Source organism: Pipra filicauda, unplaced genomic scaffold, assembly GCF_003945595.2.
Source record: "Pipra filicauda isolate LSUMZ 115617 unplaced genomic scaffold, ASM394559v2 scaffold341_size774298_pilon, whole genome shotgun sequence".
Lineage (NCBI taxonomy): Eukaryota > Metazoa > Chordata > Aves > Passeriformes > Pipridae > Pipra > Pipra filicauda.
Window position 1 is genome coordinate 237,924 of NW_024104467.1, and position 21,262 is coordinate 259,185.

At 51.5% G+C, this 21,262-nt stretch overlaps 1 protein-coding gene across 4 annotated transcripts in view; it reads left to right on the plus strand.

Moving 5' to 3' along the window:
* The window catches only part of HIVEP3 (HIVEP zinc finger 3), a 294,820-nt gene that overhangs the window by 166,983 nt on the left and 106,575 nt on the right, over positions 1 to 21,262 (plus strand). For 3 of the 4 annotated variants that reach the window (XM_039384239.1, XM_039384242.1, XM_039384241.1), the window contains exon 3: positions 8,922 to 9,014. The exons of the other annotated variant lie outside the window; for it this stretch is intronic. The gene's annotated coding sequence lies outside the window, so the exon portion shown is untranslated. The remainder of the gene's footprint in view (positions 1 to 8,921; positions 9,015 to 21,262) is intronic. 4 annotated transcript variants of the gene reach the window in all.

Sequence of the window (21,262 nt, forward strand, 5' to 3'; positions counted from 1 at the left end):
GGAAGAACCTTTGCCTGAGATCCAACCTGAGCCTGCCCTGACACAGCTCCAGCCGTTCCCTGGCTGCTGTCCCTGCTCCCCCAGAGCAGAGCTCAGTCCCTGCCCCTCCTCTGCCCCTGCCCAGGAATTGGAACTGCACTGAGGTCTCCCCTCAGTCTCCTCTGCTCCAGCTGAACACCCCAAGTGCCCTCAGTGTCCTCCCACGCCTTCAAACCCAGGCCCCTCCTCTCGGTTTCCTCTCAATCCCAGTGGTGGCAGCACTTGGGTCAATCCCGGTGGTCCCCACTGAGGTGCAGCCCAGGGGGATCCCCCGAGGCACAGCCAGGAGCACTGCCAGGCACACCCTGCCAGGGGAGCATCCACAGCCAGGGGCTGCTGGTTGGGATGTGTGATTTTAAACCTGGAGCTCATCCCAGAACTCCGAGCCCGTCGTGCTCCCTGAGGATGGATCCCACATATCCCGGCTCACCTGGCCAAGGTGTGTTCATGGGGGTCCAACAGCCCCTGTGGCACCACATTCCATGGGCTGGCTCCGGGATGGACACACTGCTCTTCCCAACAGCTGTGGACATCCCTGATCCAGAGAAATCCCTGATCCATGGAAATCCCTGATCTATGGACATCCCTATCTACGGACATTTCTGATCTATGGACAGCCCTGATCCATGGACACCTCTGATCCATGGACACTCCTGATCCATCTATACCCCTGACCCATGGACACCTCTGATCCATGGACACTCCTGATCCATCTATTCCCCTGATCCATGGACACCTCTGACCTACGGACACCCCGATCCATGGATACCCCTAATCCATGGACAGCCCTGATCCATGGACACCCCTGATCCATCTACACCCCTGATCCATGGATACCCCTGACCTATGGACACCCCTGATCCATGGACACCTCTGACCTACGGACACCCCTGATCCATGGATACCCCTAATCCATGGACACCCCTGACCCATGGACACCCCTGATCTATGGGGTGAGGGGATCCTTTAAGGCAGATTTGAACCATATTTTAGGGAAAATGAATATTTGCATGGGACAGTTGATAATTTCACAGTCAGGAATTACTGGGATTACTTGAGAAGTGTTCTCAGGGTGGAAATTAGGGAGAAACAGGTTTGGGGCGGAACAACTGAATTTTGGTGGCTATTTCTATGGCATCTTTTGGCTTAAAGGCTGACAAATACTTCTGGAATTTATATATATGTATGTATATATATATACACACATATGGTCCTGGCAAACAGGAGATGGCTCAGGGATCAGTGGCTGCTTTTAGGAACAGACATTTAGGATGTTTGAGATGAGCAGTTTCCAGAGGGACTTGGGAGCTCTCCCAGGTAGGATCAAACCCCCTGATCCAGGAGACACCACGAGGGCAATGTGGGACCATTTAACCTCCTAAAAGCAAAATGCAATTTTATTTCTGTGCTATTTTTGAGGGGAGACGACCCCTGTGTGTCCCTGGAATTTGGAATATACAGTAAAAGGCTTATTTAATTTTAAATTAATGCTCACTCTGTGTAGACCCCCACCTTGCTGGATGGGAACCTGCTCTGGAATTCCTTGTTCCAGGAGTGTTGATGTGGGTTTGGGGGTGTTTACCCTCTTTGGGTCAATGTCAGTGGTTTCCAAGCTTTCCCACATTTTTTACAGGGATACAGTCATTTCCATAGGAAATTGAAGCTTCCAGGTGCTTTGTTTGATTTTCTTAGTTACAACTCACAAAACCCTTGGAAGCTGCCTCTGGATCCCCAGGGATGCTGGAAATGATTTTAAAATTAATAGGAAGGTTTGGGAAGGTTTGGGAAGGTTTGGGAAGGGAAGGAAGGGGAAGGTTTGGGAAGGGAAGGAAGGGGAAGGGAAGGGGAAGGTTTGGGAAGGGAAGGAAGGGAAGGTTTGGCAAGGCAAGGAAGGGAAGGGAAGGGAAAGGAAAAGGAAAGGGAAAAGGAAAAGGAAAAGGAAAGGGAAAAGGAAAAGGAAAAGGAAAAGGAAAAGGAAAAGGAAAAGGAAAAGGAAAAGGAAAAGGAAAAGGAACATGCTGGAAGGCGTCTGTACCCCTTCTCCCAGTGCCAACAGGGCTGGCAGAATTCCAGGCTGGCAGCCCTGGGACACTCTCTCCTGTCCCCTGGGATTGCACCAGCTGAGGCAGGAGTAGGAACCTGCTCAGGTGCTTGTGCAAAAAAACCATAAAAACAGGGTTAAAATGTGTTCCAGATCCTGCCTGTGGCTGACTCCAGCAGTGAATAAGCATCACTCCTGGCTCTAGGTGAGGTCCCAGGTTTCTCCCAGAGATGCTGAGCAGGGAGGCAGGCAGGGAGCTGCCAGGCTGGGCAGCCCTGAGGGGCTGTGCCAGGGGCAGGGGCTGGCAGGGCCGGCCGGGAGCAGGAACCACGTCAGCCTGGCCACTCTGCTCCTTAATTCCTGCCGTGCCAAAAAGCAGCAGCTCCCTCCCTCCCTCCTTCCCTCCCTCCCTCCCGCCCGGGCGCTGCTCACCGGGATCCGTGAGCTCGGATTACTCAGACTTGGCTGCGAGTTCCGCTCGCAACATATTGTTTGACAAATGTCAATTCTGCGAGGGAAAAAAAAATAATTGAAATGATTTCTCCGAGACAAAGTTTCGGATTTAACGTTGAGCAGATGCTCCGTCTAAAATTAGCATAATGATTCCTCCTGCCTGCTACTTCCCAGGACATGTGTCTTTAATGGAAGTGTTGGAATAATAATGAAACTTCGCAGGGATTTTTTGGATAATTGAAGGTTTTCCTGCACGCTTTTGAAGCGTTGAAGGAGCACAGGGACCTTTGGAATTAAGGAATGCTGGTATTCCCATTTTGCAGATGTGGAAAGGGAGATGTCTGGGATTCCTGAGGTCCAGGATTGAGGGGAGCTGAGCACAGTCGGGAGATGGAGGGTCCTGGGCAGCCAAATGGGCACTGCCCTTAATAAGGGGTATTATTAATTAGATCATTATTATTATTGCTGATAGGATGAGTGAAAAGGGACCTGGGCTTCTGGGGCCACACTATTCCAAATAAAGCCACCTTGGGAAAGGTGCCTGCTGGGATTTCCATGAGCAGGGGGAGCTCAGGTGGCAACGACTGAGCCTGAATCTTCTGAAGGTCTCATTTCACTGGGAGAGATTTACAGTTCAGGTTGTAAAAGGTTGTTAAGTATATCTGAAATATGGTGGATTCACAGGTTCCTGCTGCTCCAGGTTCCCCCAGGGCAAGGATGACATGTGAACCATAACTCCCTTTCCCCTCTTCAGTCAGGAGTGTGATGCTCATTCTCGGGCAGAGGGGTTTTAAAATAAAAAAACAGTCATCATATCCTCCCAAATTGCATTTGTGGCCAAGCTCCCCAGTGTCACCAGTGCAGCCACCTCCACTTGCTGGGGTTGCAGGAGGAGCATCTCTTTGCTCTGGTGGATCTGTCCCTGCCAGGGACCAAAGTGCAGGCTGGGGAGTCCTGGAGAGGAAGGTCAAGACACCCAGTTCTTGTTCCCTGATGGTCTTCTGGTAATTTGGAGAAAAAGTCATTACTGTGTCAGGGGGGTTGTGCCTGAGAGGGGCTCTCAGATCCCTGGCACATCCCTGGAACTTGGACAGAACAATTGAAGGGAAGGAGGGATCACCCCAAACCCCCCCCCACCAGCTCTGGGGCTTGGTCTCTGTGCTCCAACCCCCAGCAAGGTGTTTTTAGGTATTTTTCCCTCAGACAGCACAAATGGCCATTCAGGGCAGGCCACACAAAGGTGTTTTCTAGGCGGTGGTGGCTCCTCTCAGGCACAAGAATGTGGTTTTACTTAAATTGGAAAATGAAGGACCAGGTTCCCCAGAGACTCTTCTTCCCCCTGCAGGGGCAGGAAAACACGGGGTTACATTCAGGCCATGCTGGGCTGTTTTGTGGAAATCCTTTGTTAGAAACCAGCATTTAGGCAGGAAAGGGACTGTCCTGAGGTGGAGGGTGGTTAAACAACATCTCACTCCTCACTGAGGTCAGAACCTTTTCATCCCCTCAGTGCTATGACTGGTTTTCACCTTCCCCTTCCCCTCAGCGTGGCCCAGGGGGTGTAAAAATCCCCCAGGGCCTGAAAAGGTCCCTGTGAAACTCTCCCCATCTCTTTTTTTTTTTTTTTTTCCATTTTGAGCTCTGTTGTTTTCCACCATCCCAGCACCATGAACCCCCTCCAGTGCTCTACACAATTCCAGCTGCTCCCTGAGCTTGTCCCTCTCCTCCCTGCTGTTAAAAGGCACCAACAGAGCCTGGAAGCACAGCCAGGACTTCCAGCTTGGACAGGACTGCAGAGCTGCTGTTGGAGAAACCCTGGGGGAAAGGAGGGTCCCACCAAAGAGCCCCTTTCCTCCAGGGTAGGAATTGGGAATTTTCCTATCAGTTCTCCCACTGATTTCCTGGGCAACCATCGACAAGTCACTTCACCTTTCTGTGGGGAAGTCCTCCCATCTGGGGAAACTGTCTGGGGACTGAGAACTGGGGTTGGGAGGTGAAAGGCTGGGAGAGCTGGGGGGGTTCCCCTGGAGAAGAGAAGGGTCCAGGGAGAGCTGAGAGCCCCTGGCAGGGCCTAAAGGGGCTCCAGGAGAGCTGGAGAGGGACTGGGGACAAGGGAGGGAGGGACAGGACACAGGGAATGGCTTCCCACTGCCAGAGGGCAGGGATAGGTGGGATATTGGGAAGGAATTGTTGGCTGTGAGGGTGGGAAGGCCCTGACACAGGTTGCCCAGAGAAGCTGTGGCTGCCCCTGGATCCCTGGAAGTGTCCAAGGCCAGGTTGGAGCAACCTGAGCTAGTGGGAGGTGTCCCTGCCCATGGCAGGAGGTGCAATGAGATGACTTTTGAGGTCCCTTTCAACCCAAACATTCCATGATTCCATGATTCTCATGGATTCCTGGGACTGTGCCATCCAAGGAGAGGCAGTTTAGCACAGCAGAGGTGCTGAAGCCTCTCACAGGCCCCCCCTGCCCTGACCCTTTCAGATGGGAGGGTGACATTTTAACGAGTGCCTCTCCCAGCCAGTTCTCAGTTCACCCCCATGTGCAAGAAAATGGCAGGAAGACTGTGGATGTGTCAGGAGGAGATGATCTCCCTGCTTGGCCTCCTAAAATCCCCCCCATGGTGAGGCTCTGCTGGAATCTGAGGCACTTCCACAACTGAGGTACAACCGACTGTTCCCCACCGTGACGTGGAGAAAAGGAGACACTTCCTTGGTTGCTGCTTTTGCTTCTGATTCGGGGTCCTTGTGATTCTCTCCATGCTCCTGGAAGCTGTATTTCATTTATTACATGGCTGTCCAAATACTCAAGTCCAAGTGGATGATGGAAGTGGGTTCCTTGCCATATCCAGTCCCTTCTATCCCCCTGCTCAGTCTGGGTTCTGTTTGCTGGCCTTGAAGTGACAAACCTGTTTTTTTTTCCTCCTCTTGGCCCATCAGAGAATCATTAAGGTCATAAAATTGCTCTGAGAAGATCATATCCAAACACCAGCCCAGCACTGGCAGGTCCACCCCTAACCCATGTCCCCGAGCACCACATCCACACGTTTTTTTGGACACTTCTAGGGATGGTGACTCCACCAGTGCCCTGGCCAGCCTGTTCCAATGCTTGGCTGCTCTTTCACTGAAGAAATCTTCCCTAATATCCAACCTAAACTTCCCCTGGTGCAACTTGAGGCTGTTTCCTCTTGTCTGAGCAGAGCTGGGCAGTGCAGAGCCCCAGATGGGACAGGACTTCAGCCATCCCAATGGGAAAGTGCACTGGAGGAGGAAACACCCCCAATTCCAATGTTTACCAAGTGAGATTTGGGGGGGTGGAGGCCACTCAAGGGCCTGATGGTGTATCCAGTGTCCTGCATCCGTAGAATTCCTTAAAGACCTTGAGCAACTGCACCTGCTGACACCAAAGTGACTCAGGCTGAGGGAGAGGGAGGAGCCCAGAGCAGCAGGGGAGCAAAATCAAACAAATAAAGCCAGGAGGCATTTTTACCTCACGCTCTGATTCTCGTTTCTGGCCGGAACGAGAGAAGCTGAAATTGGGTGTGAAACTGGGCTATTGAGGAAATCATGTGCTCGCACAAAGTGTGTGTTAGGTGGTATTTCCTTGGGTTCTGCACCAAAAGGGCTTGGGGGATGCAGTTTATGTGGTGTTGCTCTGTGGCTGGTTGGAGAGGGGCCAGGCTGGTGTTTCGAGGGCAGGTTTCCAGTCCTACTTCTCCTGAAAAGCTGGTTTGTGAGCGAAGGGACAACTCTGGGCACGTTCACCCCAAAAAGCACAGCCTGTATTGTTTGTCTGCCAGTGTCACCTCCATCAGAGAGACTTCACATCATCATTAGGTGACTTTTTATGGCTTATCCCTGACTTTCTGAAGACTGGGGTCAGATGGGAACACAGGCTTGGCAGCAGTGGTTTGGGGGTGTTGTGTTTTGTTTCTCTTTTCCACTGGGGGTTTGTTTGTGTAGCATCAGTGAGGAGAGCTGAGGTACAGTTTGCTGGAATGGCTGTGCCAGCTTTGGGGTACAGCCGCTTTCACCACGGAATGTTTGACCCCACAGAGCAGCAATCAGTTATCAAGCACTCACTGATGGGCTGAGCAAAACAATCTTGGCAAGAATTGTCATTTTTGCCAGTAAAACCCTGTCTGCAGTGGTACTTCCACCGACCACAGAAGGAACAGAAACATTTTGCTGAACAAGCAGATATATTTTAAATGTAAACACAGCCTGGGATGCAGAGCTGCTCTTTGCTTTCTTACAAAAACCCCCAGCTTGTTCTTCCCAGCTGCCTGGCTGAACACCCAGGCTTGTCTGGCTTTGTCCTCTGAGCTCAGCTTGGGCTGCCCAGAGCTGGGATCCCCCCTGGGAGCAGGGACAAACACCACCAGAGCCCTTTTGCCACCAGAATGTGGAAGGGGAATATGCTCTGTGCATCTCTCCTGCAGCCCTATGAGGGAGCACTTTCAGTGCAAAGGTTTGGGCTTCCCGTTTGTAATGGGACTGATGATGGAATCCCAGATGGTTGGGGTTGGAAGGGACCTTAAAGGTCATCTCATTCCACCCCTGCCATGGGCAGGGACACCTCCCACTAGCCCAGGTTGCTCCAACCTGGCCTTGGACACTCCCAGGGATTCCAGGGGTAGCCACAGCTTCTCTGGGCAACCTGTGCCAGGGCCTCTCCACCCTCACAGGGAGAAATTTCTTCTTAATATCCAATCTAAACCTACTCTCTTTTAGTTTAAAGCCATTCCCCCCTTATCCTATCACAAAGTCCCTCTCCAGCTCTCTTGTGGGCCCACTAAGAATGCCAAAGGATCCAAGTAAAAAAAAGTGATAACTATCCAAGCAGAAAGTGATAACTTTAAAAGAAAAAAAAAAGAAAAAGAAAACAGACAAGCCTCCCCCCTCCAGAAAAAACAATCCCAACTCCCACCCCCCCAAAAAACCCCAAACCACTCCCTTGAAAAAAAAAACCCAAAACCAAAACAAAAAAAAAGACAAAAGAAAAAAAAAAATCAAAGCCTGGGGTGTGTTTTAGGAGATTAAGCGGATGGCAGACATGGCATGAGCTTGGAGTTCCCCTCGGCTGGAAACCCCGGCTGTCCCGGTCATCCTGGGCTGTCCCGGCTATCCCGGGCTGTCACGGGCTGTCCCGGCTATCCCGGGCTGTCCCCACTGTCCCGGCTGTGCCGGCTATTCCGGCTGTCCCGGGCTATCCTGGCTGTCCCGAGCTGTTCTAGCTATCCTGGGCTATCCCGGGCTGTCCGGGCTATCCCGGCTGTCCCGGCTATTCCGGGTTATCCAGGCTGTCCCGGGCTGTTCCGGCTATTTCGGCTGTCCCGGGCTGTCCCATCTGTCCCGGGCTATCCCGGCTCTCCCAGGCTGTCCCTGCCCGTCCCCGCATCCCGGGGATGCTCCCGGGCCCCTCCGGGAGCGCTTCCCCCGCCCCGGGGGTGTCCGTGCCCCCTTCCCGCTCCCATCCCAATGGGAAACGCTGGCGGCCGGGCCGGGCTCCGGCTCCTGCCCTGGACTGCCGGGAGAGGAGCGGGAAGGAGCGGGAAGGAGCGGGAAGGAGCGGAAAGGCTCCCCCCGCCCTGCGCCGCCGGGGGCGGCTGCCGCGGGCAGCGCCGGGGGGGGAGCGCCGGGAGCCGGGACAGATGGGGAGGGGACAAGGAGGAGGAGGAGGAGGATGTGGGGGAGGAAGGCGGCGGGAGGGATGGAGAGGGGAGGGAGGCGGCGGGAGAGCCGCGCTCAGCGCCGGCCCGACAGCGCTGCCTCCCCCCGGTCCTGCAGGCAAGAGGGGATGGGAATGGCGGGATGTGCGATGGGAATGGCGGGATGTGCGATGGGAATGGCGGGATGTGCGATGGGAAGCGCTGGGATGTGCGGGGGGGCAGCTCGGACCCGCTCCCGTGTCCGGCACCGGGAGCGGCCGCGCCGGCCCCGGGCTGGAGGATCCCGGGGCTGGAGGATCCCGGGGCTGGAGGATCCCGGGGCTGGAGGATCCCGGGGCTGGAGGATTGCGAGGCTGGAGCCCCCCGGGCTGGAGGATCCCGGGGCTGGAGGATTCCTGGGATCGGAGGATCCTGCAGCTGGAGCCCCCGGGGCTGGAGGATTCCTGGGATCGGAGGATCCCGCAGCTGGAGGATTCCTGGGCTAGAGGATCCCGCTGTAGGAGGGTCTCCGGGGCTGGAGGATCCCTGGGACCGGATGATCCCGCAGCGGGAGGATCCCGGGGCCGGAGGATCCCGCGGCCGTGCCCTGAGCCCCAGCAGCTGCTTTGACAACAGGAAACAATGTGGAGTGAATGGAAAAAAAGGGGGTGGCGCTGCCCGAGCGACTTCCCTTGACATCACTGCCCAAATAAGGAGCTTTAAACCAACCTTTTCTATTGCAGCGCGGCAGAAGATCCCCCTGGAGCCGCGGGGTCCAGCCTGGCGCCGGCACAGCCATGGGAGAGCCGCGGCTGCCGCGCGGGGGGCGAGTGCAGGTAACAGCGAGCGCTTCTCCCCGGCCCTGCCGCTCTGGGGGGGTGTGCGTGCCCGAAAACACAGCCGGAGGGGGACTTTTCTCTCGTGTCAGTGGTCAGTGGGAGGGAAGAGCAGTCGAGGCGTAGCTCAGAGCCCCGGTGGCACAAGGGCACGGCTCGCTGTGAGGTCACCGCAGTGAGTAACCGGAGTGACGGGCTGTGCGCTGGGACAGCCGGGGCTTGTTGCTCTTGACCCGCCGCCAGCCAGCCCGGGGGCTGCCCCGGCACAGCCCCAGCCCCGCTGGAATTGGCGGCCACCTCCGCTGGAGGTGCCGGGGCCGGGCACGCGGGCTGGCTGCAGGCTGAGCTGTCTGGCTGCCTGTCTGGGACGGATTTCCTCCTTATCACTCGCACAGGAAAGCGAGTGGGGAGCCGAGGGGTTGTTCTCGGGCCACGCACGTGATGCGAGCGAGAAGCTGTGCCAGAGAAACCCCTGCGGGAGCTCCCGCCGAGGAGGATGCTGGATGTTCCCAACCCAGGGTCCAGAATACCTGCTGGGCTTCTGCACGAGGTTGGACCCGCTGGATGCCGGTCCCTGGGGTTAACCCTTTGGGAGTTTTCTCCCTTTTAAGTGTTTCTCGCTGCTGATTAGCACCTGCACATCAGCATAAAATGAGGCAGCTTTAAAAATGCATTAAGTCTGAGTAAATGAGTGCTAACGATTTAAGCTTCTTAATCCTCCTCGATGGAAATTAATAAGGCTTTTGATGCACCCAGAGGTGTGATCAGAAAGGCACTGAACTGCTCTATGCAAATGTGGGGATTGTTATTCCGGAAAAAGGCACAGGGTGTGATTTTATTTTTCCTCTCCTCGTTCTGGGCTCTGTGGATGTTGTGAGAGGGCCTGGCACTTCTACCCAGTTCCACTGTGGCCAGTGGAAATGGCTGGGGCAGCTGACAGGGTGATTTATGGTGTGAGCAATACAATCCAAACCCTGCTCTGCTGGTCGTGGATAACCTGCAGCTTTCCAGGCTTTCAGTTTCCTTGGTGCTGAAAGATTATTCATTTCAGCACAGGGAGCCAGGGTTTTTGTTGGGGGTTTTTTTGTGGATGTCCTGATAGCCCCTCTGTGGAGCTCCCACCTCTCTAACTTTATTTGGCCTCAGTGATCCCCCAGGAAGGTGTTTGTGCTTGTTGGGTTCTCACGTGTTTTTCTCACAATCTCAGTGCTTCAGGAACTTTTCACTTGGATTCTTGTGCGAAAATGTTCTCAGTGCCATCAGAGCGTGTTTCCTCAGTGAGAACAGCTGGGATTCCTGGGGGTGGGATGTTGTGATTCTCACTTGGCTCGCAGGTGTCAGAAGGCTCCAAAGCCCCTTGCAACGTGTCACGTTGTCCCCATCCCCTTGCTGCCTTGCCCTTCTTAGCAGGTCTAACTGAAGGAGTCATGGAAATCTGAATTCTTTCATCCCTCGGGAAGTCTCCTTCAGTGGAGGGTGCAGAGATGCTGCTGCAGGAGGTGGGGGGTTGATATGTGCTGTTCTGACTTGCTTCTGAGAAAACAGTCTTTGCCTCCCAGGCTTGCCCTGGGGCTTCTTGGACTGGTGAAGGATTCGCTGCAGTCCTTGTTAAGGAAGGAAAAACAAAATCTGTAGAGGGCCTGTGTGGACTGTTCATCACAGAAAACACTTGCAGAAGTTACTGGTTGATTAATTAATGAATGTGTTACCACCAGACTGCTCGCAGCAGGGCTGGGCTGTGTCCTCTGGGGCACTTTCAGCACAGCACAGGTGAGGTGCAGCCCCTGAGAAACACCTGAGGAGCCTCTGCTGCCCTGGGGAAGCTCTTGGAGTGTAAAGGAAGGGGGTTTTCTCACTGTGACCGACCATTTTCATCCTAATCCACCCTGGGCACTTCTGAGTTCTCCCTGTTGGCCCTCAGCCATTTCAGGAACGTTTGTGTGTCCCGCTGCAGCTTCTCCACTGTGCTTTTAGCGTCGGAACAAAGGACCCTCACAAGATTTCTTCCCCCCCTGCCCTGCTGAGAGGCTGCCCCAGGTGCACAAGAGCAGACCACAGGCTCTGCTCCTTTGGTTTTCCTGGCTGAGCGAAAGCACGTTCAGAGCAGACGGGGGGGTGAGCAAACCCAGAAATGTTTGGAGTTTGCTCTTGGAAAATACCGGGCAGTAGAATAGCTCAGTGTTCAGCCCGTGCCGCGTGAGCGGGGTCGGATGTGGGGGATCCTCGGGGGACCCTCTGGGGTGAGTCCCTGGAGGGAGGATTTCGAAAATAATGTTTATTCTGAAGCGAACAACAGAAACACTGTTGAGAAAGCTCCGCCGAGCTGCAGGGCCGGGGCATCGCTCACGGCGGGGGTTGAGCAGCAACAGGAGAGCAGGGAAGTGTATCCCGGGGGAAAAGCACCGGGGCCATCCTCGGGATTGGGTGGCAGGTCATTAATGAGGGGCTCCGGGGAACTCCCTCCCTGCACGTCACTGGCACAGTCCCATGGCCACGTCTTCCTCCTGCATGAAGAACCCTGTCTTTCCCGGGCTTATCCTGCATTAGGAACCCTGCCTTTCCTGGGCTTATCCTGCGTTAGGAATCCTGGCATTCCTGGGTTTCTCCTGCATGAGGAACCCTGCCTTTCCTGGGTTGTTCCTGCATTAGAAACCCTGGCTTTCCTGAGCTTATCCCGCATTAGGAACCCTGCCTTTCCTGGGCATATCCTACATTAGGAATCCTGTCTTTCCTGGGTTGTTCCTGCATTAGGAATCTTGGCATTCCTAGGTTTCTCCTGCATGAGGAACCCTGCCTTTCCTGGGTTGTTCCTGCATGAGGAACCCTGCCTTTCCTGGGTTATTCCCGCATTAGGAGTCCTGGCTTTCCTCATTTCCTCCCTGTCCTCTGCTCCCCGAGGTTCCTGCTGTCCATGCTTGCAGGAGCTCTGCTCTCACAACTTCTGGCCACGTTTGGCTGCACGTGTTGACTGGAAAGAGTGTTTCAGCAGACTCCTCCTGGCTCTAAAGAGCCTCAAAGCATTTGGTTTCTTGGCAGTGGGGGTCAAATTTAGGAAAAAGAAAATTACCCTCTGGAAAGGAAAGCAATTTATTTAAAATATACATTCAACACCGTTGTCTCTGACTTTAAAAAGGCTGCTTGTTAGGAGATCTTTATGGCTCTGCTGGGATCTGCAGGAAGCAGGGCTGCTTGGGATGCAGGGAAATATTTATTCTGTTTTCCCTCTGCCTGTTACACTTGCTGAATTCTTCCCTCCCGCCTTCCCCTCATTAATCCAGAGCCATTTCTCAGTGGTGCTCCCTCTCCCGGGCTCTGCCAGACCACCTTGCAGGAGGACAGTTGGGATTAGTGCTCCCGCTGTGCCAGGGCTTGAATTCCACAAAATGGGCTTTCCCAGGCCGGCTTAGGGATCTCTGGGAGTCCCTGGAACGGAGCAGCAATCAGAAGGGAGATTTTTATCCCTCCCAGCTCTAATTACGTGCCTGCATAAGGTGAACCTTCTAATGAGCATCAAAAGGCTCATTGTGTGTGAGGGAGGGCCCGTGGGGAAGGGCCCGGGGCTTATTCGCTCCTTCAGAAAACGTTTGGTGAAAGCAAATGTGCCAAAAATCTCCCTTGTCCTCCACGTGGCTTCATTTTCTCTGCAAAGCCCTGAGCTGAGCCCAAGCCTTCCTTCCTGGGAAATCCAGGCTGGGAGCAGCTCCTGCAGTGCTGGATTTTGCTCCCTGCCCACTTTTCCGAGCTCTCGGAGAAGGTGAGCAGGGTGAGGTGAGGAAACCAGCCCTGCAGAGCTCAGGGAGATGGGCAGAGACATCCCCCAGTGTTTACTTGTGTGGAAACCTTCTGAGAAGCCTTTTCCCTCAGAGGAACAGGAACTAACCCATTAAATACCTAGATGGTATTTTTGTAACTTTTTTTTTTTCCAGTTGTACGGAAAATTGCAGTTTGGGGACACTTTCCTTCCTTCTGGGAACTGCTCAGCAACTTTTAAGCAGGGATAACTGAGGGGAAAACATGAGATCAAGTTTTCCTGCCTTCCCAAAATGGACTTGCTGTAAGCAAGGACTACTTGTTCCTCCTTGCCTCGAAGCCTTGTTCCATCTCATGTGGGCACAAAGTGGGACAAATTCAGAGCAGAACATCTTCAGCATTGGGGAAGCCTGGTTATAAATTGATATCCAAGTCTTTTCTGTGCTAATGGGATTTTCAGTTTGAGCAGCTCCTCAGTCTCCAGATCCTAAGTTGTCTTTTCCACGCCACTCACCCAGCCCTTCCCCTGTTCCTTCCTTGGACTTCGGAGGGTTTCCTGCTCGTTAAAGTGTTATCCAGGCTTGGCAGCCCTGGGAGGCTTTGGGCTTTCAGTTATTTTGCACTGCTGCTCCATTAGTCCCACAGATTTTAGGCAGGAAGGAAAGGTATGTCAGAAATGGGCAAGATCCAGCTGAATTCAGACCCAGGGTTTGGGTTTCTCCACTAATGTTGCTCTCAGATGCACTGAGACCTGGCAGGTTTGCTGAGCCCTCGTTTGGTGGGGCAGCTCAGAGGGGAAACCTCAGGAGGACCCAGTAAAATTGAGCCTGGCCCTTTTCCCAGCAAACTTGGTTTTAAGTTCCCTGAAGTCTTTACTGTCCCAGTCCTGTGTCCAGATTGAAACCCAGCTTCAGCCTGGCTGAGCTGTCTCTCGTGAAGGGCAGTTCTCTAATCCACAAGGTACAAACCAGACACAACCCTTCCTTCTGTAGCCACCCGTTGTCACTTTTCATAGGAATTAGGAGTAGATTTAAGCCTCAGGTGTTCGTGGACTGCCCTCCTTCATCCTCAGGTGTGTGATTATTCTCCTGATGGTCCCATCTCTCATAATTATCACAATGAACCAGGAGCCAGGGGGGGTTGAAGGGGTTCAGGGCTGTTGTGTTGTGAGCTGGTCGTGTGCCCAGTCAGGGCAGGGAATGTTCTCAGGGTCGGGAATGGGCTTGGGATAAAAAGCCAGCTGGAGAAGTGTGGGACTGACCCCCAGCTGGAGAAGCACCTGGAGAAGGTGGATGGTGGGTGTTCTTTGGGGGACAGGGCTCCCAAAACAGGCTGGGAAACCCGCAGGGCCTCGGGAAGCTTTGCAGGGATTCAGGACTGGACTGAGCTTTGGGCCCTGGGCTTTTGGCTGATTCTCCTGCTGGGAGATATCCAGGGAAGGGGTTGGATGGGAAGGCTCTCCCCATTCCCTGCTGGGAGATATCCAGGGAAGGGGTTGGATGGGAAGGTTCTCCCATTCCCTGCTGGGAGATATCCAGGGAAGGGGTTGGATGGGAAGGTTCTCCCCATTCCCTGCTGGGAGATATCCAGGGAAGGGGTTGGATGGGAGGGCTCCCCCATTCCCTGCTGGGAGATATCCAGGGAAGGGGTTGGATGGGAAGGTTCTCCCCATTCCCTACTGGGAGATATCCAGGGAAGGGGTTGGATGGGAAGGTTCTCCCCATTCCCTGCTGGGAGATATCCAGGGAAGGGGTTGGATGGGAGGGCTCTCCCCATTCCCTGCTGGGAGATATCCAGGGAAGGGGTTGGATGGGAAGGCTCTCCCCATTCCCTGCTGGGCAGGGGAGGACGAGGAGCCCGAGGGAGGAGTTGGTGACCCGGGGCCAAAGCAGTGGCTTTGTCACTGACAGGAATGTGCTGCAGAGTTTTCCATGAGGCATCGCTGACTCTTTAAATAGCTGCCCACGGGTTTCCTGTGTTCCCTCCTGCCCTTTATTCAGTGTTCTTTGGGTTTGTTCCCTTCTGGGGAGATTTACTAAATACATTTATAAATTTCTTATTTCTCATTATTTTATTATTCATTTTTATATCTATATTTTATATTTTAATTTTTATTTTATATTGTTATATAGTTATATTTTTATTTTATATCATTATATATTTATATTTTTATATTGTATATATTTTATATTGTTATATTTCTATATTTTATTTGTATATTTTATTTATATTTCTATATTTTATATTATTTTATATTTCAGATTTTTATTTTTATTTAGATTTTAGAGATTATATTTTATATTTTTTATATTCTTATAGTCTTATATTTTATGTATATTTATATATTTTATTTATATTTACATATTTTATATTATTTTATATTTTTATTTTATTTAGATTATAGAGATTATATTTTATATTTTTTATATTCTTATATTTATGTATATTTATATATTTTATTTATATTTATATATTATATTTTTATATATTATATTTTTACATTTTTACATTTTTACATTTTTATATTTTTATATTTTTACATTTTTATATTTTTACATTTTTACATTCTTTTATATTTACATATTGGTTTATGTTTTTATTATTTATAACTTTAAAAAGTGATAGACATTTAAGCCATTGCTTTATAAACTAAAGCTATAGAAAAACTTAAGATGGGGCTAAAATAAGCTGAGCAGAAATTAAAAATAAAAAGGCTTCCCAGAGTTCCCGTGGATGGATTGAGATGGATGCTTTTGGAAAAGCCCGGGATGGCACCTGTCACCTGGAAAGCAAAAGCAGCTGCTGGGCTGGGTCAGCTGGGATTTGGTAACAGGCTGGAAATTTATAGTTGGCACCTTCTTGCCAGAAGGGTGTAAATCTGCTAAACCCCCCTGGGGACACGGCACAGTGGGCTCAGAGAACGAGGGAAGGGTGGATTTAAGGGAATGAAGCTGGGAGGAGGGTGGGGAGGTAATTCCTGTTCCTTAAGGACAGGCACCCTCTGGGAGCGCTGGGGGTGTTTCTGGAGTGACTCCTCGAAGAGCTGCTGATTCTTTGGACAAGTAAAAATAGCAAAGGGATTTCTTGACTCTAATTTGAGGCCTCTTGGCATCCCAGCTGGAGAACTAGTCCGAAATGGGAGGTTTCCGGGCAGGACAAAGCTTTTTTTTTGTGTATCTGAACCCACTAAAAATGTTTTAAAGAGGAAAATGAAGTTTTGGTTGTGTTTAAAAGAGAGATGCCATCAGTTGGAGATTTGACTTTGGAACAAAACAGAGCAATGGAAGGTCAGGCCAGAACCAAGTGCAAAAATAGAGTCCCAGATATCTGCAGCAAACGTGGAGTTTGTCTGAGTTGGAAGGGAAGCTGAGCTGGGTGTTTAATTACCTCCCACAAACTTGCCCATAGTGCTTAGGCATTTCCTTCATGACTTTCTCAGGCTAAAATTAACAAAACCTGAAGAGAAACCACTCTTCCCCAGCATTTCACCACTCTGTTTACGTGAGAAAATTGGCTGGGACACAACAGTGTGGCCACTGTAGTCTGGAATAAGTGTGTGCTTCTTCTGCAAGTGAGGAGGATCCCTGCTGGAAGTTCTCCTGCAAGAACTCAAAAGGCTTTCTGGCCAATATCCCTCTGTGGAAAAGTGCATGCCTCAGTTCCCACTTCTGTAAAACAGGGTTAAAAATATTCTCCCTCCCTCCCAGGGGCATTGCCACACTCCCTCCACAGCAGTTTGTAAAATACCACAGAGTTTTTTCCACCAGTGTGAAAAACACTAAATAAAAATAAATTGATGCTGGTTTAAACAGTATTTTAAGTGCTCCATGTTAACAGTGAACGACTACAAATAACTGTGATACTCCTCACAGGATCCCAGACTGGGTTGGGTTTAAAGGGAAATTAAAGCTTATCCAGTTCCACCCCCTGCCATGGGCAGGGACACCTCCCACTAGCCCAGGTTGCTCCAAGCCCCGTCCAACCTGGCCTTGGACACTTCCAGGGATCCAGGGGCAGCCACAGCTTCTCTGGGCAACCTGGGCCAGGGCCTCCCCACCCTCCCAGCCAACAATTCCTTCCCAATATCCCATCTCTCCCTGCCCTCTGGCAGTGGGAAGCCATTCCCTGTGTCCTGTCCCTCCATCCCTTGTCCCCAGTCCCTCTCCAGCTCTCCTGGAGCCCCTTCAGGCCCTGCCAGGGGCTCTCAGCTCTCCCTGGAGCCTTCTCTTCTCCAGGGGAACCCCCCCAGCTCTCCCAGCCTGGCTCAGCCTAACTAAGGGCAAGATTCACAGTGAGGGTTCAGGAGCACTCTGGGCTGGGGCAGCGATTGCTTTCCAGCACTGATGGCCCAGAAGCAGCTCAAAAACCTGCTGAAATGAGGGAAAAAGATGCAAGAATCCCTTCAGATGTTCCTCACACCGTGTGAGTAGACCCAGACCAGCGCAGGCTGGAGCTTCACATCTCCCATCTGGAGCATCCTCAGTGGTGACTCAGTGTCTGATGAGTTTACTGCCGTGGTTTTTATCATTCCTAAGGTTAATCCCTTTTAATTCTGGAGTGTTTGTTAAGACCAAACCCTCCTGCTTTTGTGGAGCTGCTTTGAATGGCGCCGTTTGCACTCGGGAACGCGAAGTGGGAAAGGCTGAAACCATCCCTGCCAGGCTGGAGAGCTTTTCATAACCCCAGGGCTGTGCTTGTGCTGAAGAAAAAAACCCTGCAGTGTTGGTTTTATTATGCATTATGCAGGTTTTAGGGCTTTAAAGAAGTTAAGGGGAAGTCCCAGCTGAGGTGTTGGTTGCCTCAGAGTCTCCGTGGAATGGAGCTGCTTTTTGATTCTCTGTAATTCATTGCTCTGGACACGCTCTGCTGCCTTCCAGTTTTAATCTGTCATCCACCTGTGGGGATTTGCTGCAAACTTAGAAAACACTTTGCTTCATATTTGCATTAATCAGAGCTGGGAATTGATCAGAAGGCAGGAGATGTCCCCAACACGTGAGACATGCAGTTCTTTTTTTTTTTTTAAGTAAACAGGTGTAAAAGCAGAAACGAAGTTTGTGAATATAAATAACAGAAACACCCCAATCCTATTTATTCTGAACTGGAAGTAAGTCTTCCCTGGTAGTTGGGGTGTATCTGGCTTGGCCTGGGAGGCTTCTGTTTGTGGATGTGTCACAAAACCTCTCACCAAAAATCGAAACTGGACATTGTTGTTTCAGGCTTGTTTTCTTTTTGAGCCCGTTTTTGCCATCCTAAATTCGAGCAGCACCTTCCAAAGGGAGCAGGAGGTTGGTCAAGTGCTTTAATAAATGCAAATCAAGGTGATAAACGTGGTGCTTTCTTGTGCACAGAAGTGTGTTGGGTTCTTCCCAGGCAAAACAAGGCTCTGAAAGGAGCTGGGGACAGAGAGCTAAGGAGGAGAAGATGCTTGTGAGCGTTGTGAGGGGCAAAAAGTTGGGTTTAAAAAAAAACCAACAAGCTGATTTTGTTCTTTTTTTAAGAGCAGTAAACCAGGACAGAGTTTGAGGCTGGTGAGGGCACTTGTTGCAGGAAATAGCTTTGGGAAGGGGCTTGCTGGGAGCTGCCTCTCTCTTCTGGGAACTAAATGTGGGAAGTCAGCGGTGCCAGCCCAGGCACAGCAGTGGTGGAGATGGCACTGCCCACAGAGCAGGGAATGGGAGCACTGCAGTGTCCTGGGAATACACACCAGGATTCACAGGATGGAAACTGCACTTTCCCACCGGAGAGCCCAAAGAACTGAGGAATGGGAGTGCTGAGGGAGGTTAGAGCAGCTCCAACACTCGGCCCTTTTCCACCCTGCTGTTGCACCAGGTCTGTGTGAGAACTAAAATCTCCCTCCCTGAGGCATCCCAGACCCCTTGGAGTGGCCATTCTGTCCCACCTGGCTGGGTAGAACATTGGGAATATTGTACTGTGGGAGGTGCTGGGGGATGTGCTCATGGATTATCTCCCTGTTCAGGACATGTGTGTAGGGAGCACCTGCCCTTGTGCCATCACCACTTCAAAAGTGATATTTTGGCTCCATTTCCATCTCCATTTGCATTTTCCCTGGGGTGGCTGCTCTGGGCTGGGGCTGTCGCTGGGAGGAATCACCCCCAGTGCCTGGGAGCCCTCTCACACTCCAAGGGGGTGTCACAGAGTGAGTGCAGGGGATGTTTTCCATTTAACTGTGTTATTTCTGGCTCTGCTGCTTTTTCTGTGATCACTGTGGAAACTGTTGTGCTCGGGGGTTCTTGCAAGGAAACGCTGCAAGTTCTTCCAGGGAGAACTATCTGAAGCAATTGGCTGTGATACTGGTTTCATAAGGGCTCCCTTTAATTGGGAGCAGTGTTTGCAGGAGGTTTTTACTGCCTGTCTTTCTGATGGAGGTGAGGAACAGCTGAAGGGAACTGGCAGAGAAGAACCCCCAGGGCAGTGGGAAAGGGCTGCTTTGGTGTTGGCACTCTGGTGCTGCCTCCTGTGGTGGGGTTTCAGGTAAAACACTAATAAAATCAGACAGCTTTTATTGTGAAGAGGGAGAAGGTTTGAAGACAGAGGGGATGGTCTGGGCCCCGTTGTAGGGTAATGTGAGAAGTTAGAGGTGGATGTGATTTATGGTGATAGGGGTTCATTAGATCCAGTAATGGGTGTCCATGGCCACAAATGGCTCTGTTACAGTGGAATAAAGTGGCTCCACCACGGCTGAGGCTGGATTTGGGATGATGACATTACTACATGGATATAGTAAGATGCTGTTCATAAATTGGGAAGCAACTCCCGTGGAATTATTTAAAGTAATTTTGTAGGTGCAGCACAAAGCAGAGAAGTCCTGAGCACGTGGTTCTGTGCAAACATTATTAACCCTCCCTAAACCCCAGTTTGAGCTGTTAGAGTTCCCCAGTTCCTCCTGGGATGTAGAAATAACTCTAATATTTCTCCATTGTTTGTGCTTGACATGCTGAGGGATCATTAGTCCTTGCCAAGGAGCTGATCTGACCCAGTCCAGAGACTGGATTGTTCCACTGCTGCTGGAGGGAGCACAAGGACCTGGCACAGAATCCCAGAGTGGGGCAGCCACAGTGGGGTCATCTGGTCCCAAATTCCTGCTCCAGCAGGGTCATCCCAGAGCACATTTCCCACCCTGGATCCCATCAGTGCCCCCTGCTCAGCACCCTGAGCCCGGAGGATGCAACGAGCTCTGCAACACATCAACTGTGGGATAAACTTCTCTCATTCTGAGCATGTTCATTGTCGTTAAACACTTATTTACAATCCCACTGTCAACATCACTTACGAGAAATTGCTCTTATTGGAAACACTGCCTGCCTGCTCCCACAGCCAGGGAGTTTTATGGCAGGGAAAACTCGGAGGAGATAAAGTGTGGACAGGAGGAAGAGAAAGGGTTACACGAGGTGGCTTTGCTTTCATGTGTGTGTTTTATTTGTGGGACTTCAGGGGGCTCTTTTTCATCAGCATTTGTGGAGAGGCCGACACAGGAAAGAGGAAAGGAGGTTTTATCTCTGCTATACATATTTGATGTTTTGCATTTTAATAATTACCTTAATAAGTTACTCCAGCTCACCTCTCACTTTATTTGGGGCTCTCTGAGGGCTCTCTGTTTGCTTAACACTCCTGAAGTCATCCCAGCACTCACCAAGTGATTTATTGCTATTGATTCCTGTGGCATGCAGTGCAGGGGTGGGCAGGAATGATGTTCTTGCAGGACCACTTCTCCCACCGTTGAAACAGAGACTCCCCTGATTACCAGGAGAGTGCAGAGCGAGATGGACACGTTCCTACAATCTGATGACCTCAGCAATTAATTATTTATCGAGCTTTTAATTTTGCATCCATCATTCTGGCTCTGCCTCCCCTGACTCTCCGAGGAGCTGCCCGCTGCCCGGGGAGGTGAAGCATCGACAGACACCTTCAGAGGGGGAGGTTTGCAGGGCTGTGCCTGGTTAACCCCTGAGGCTCCAGAGAGAAGCTGATGACACCTCTTTTGCCCCTTCAGGTCCCCAGAGCCCCTCAGCTCTCAGCCCAAAGAGCTGCTGCTGCCAGTGCTCTGTAGGGCAGAGGATGCTGCTCATCCCTCCTGGCCCTGGAGCTGGGTGAGCAAGAGCCTCTTTTCCTCAGGCTGTGCACAGAGAGGAGTTGCCATTTTTCTTCTCAGCATCTCATATCATCTCTAGCTCAGCAGGAAAACTCTGCTTTCCCTGGGTCTTCTAATCCAGGGCTTTCTGCAGATCCCTGCAGGGAGCAGGAGGGTGGTTTTCCTAAAAGCAGAAGCAGCTGAGGATGTTTTGTCTTGCTTTTTTGCCTTTTCTTCCCTTTTTTGCTTGAAGGTTCAAGGGTGGCCTGGTAGCAGGGCACTGATGTTTGGGATGATCTGGTGCTGTCAAGCATCAGTTTTCACGGGTGTGGCTGTTTCCTTCCTCGGCTGGGTTGTTTTGCACATGGATTGAGGATCACTGTCTCTGGACCCACAAGGAGAGATCTCA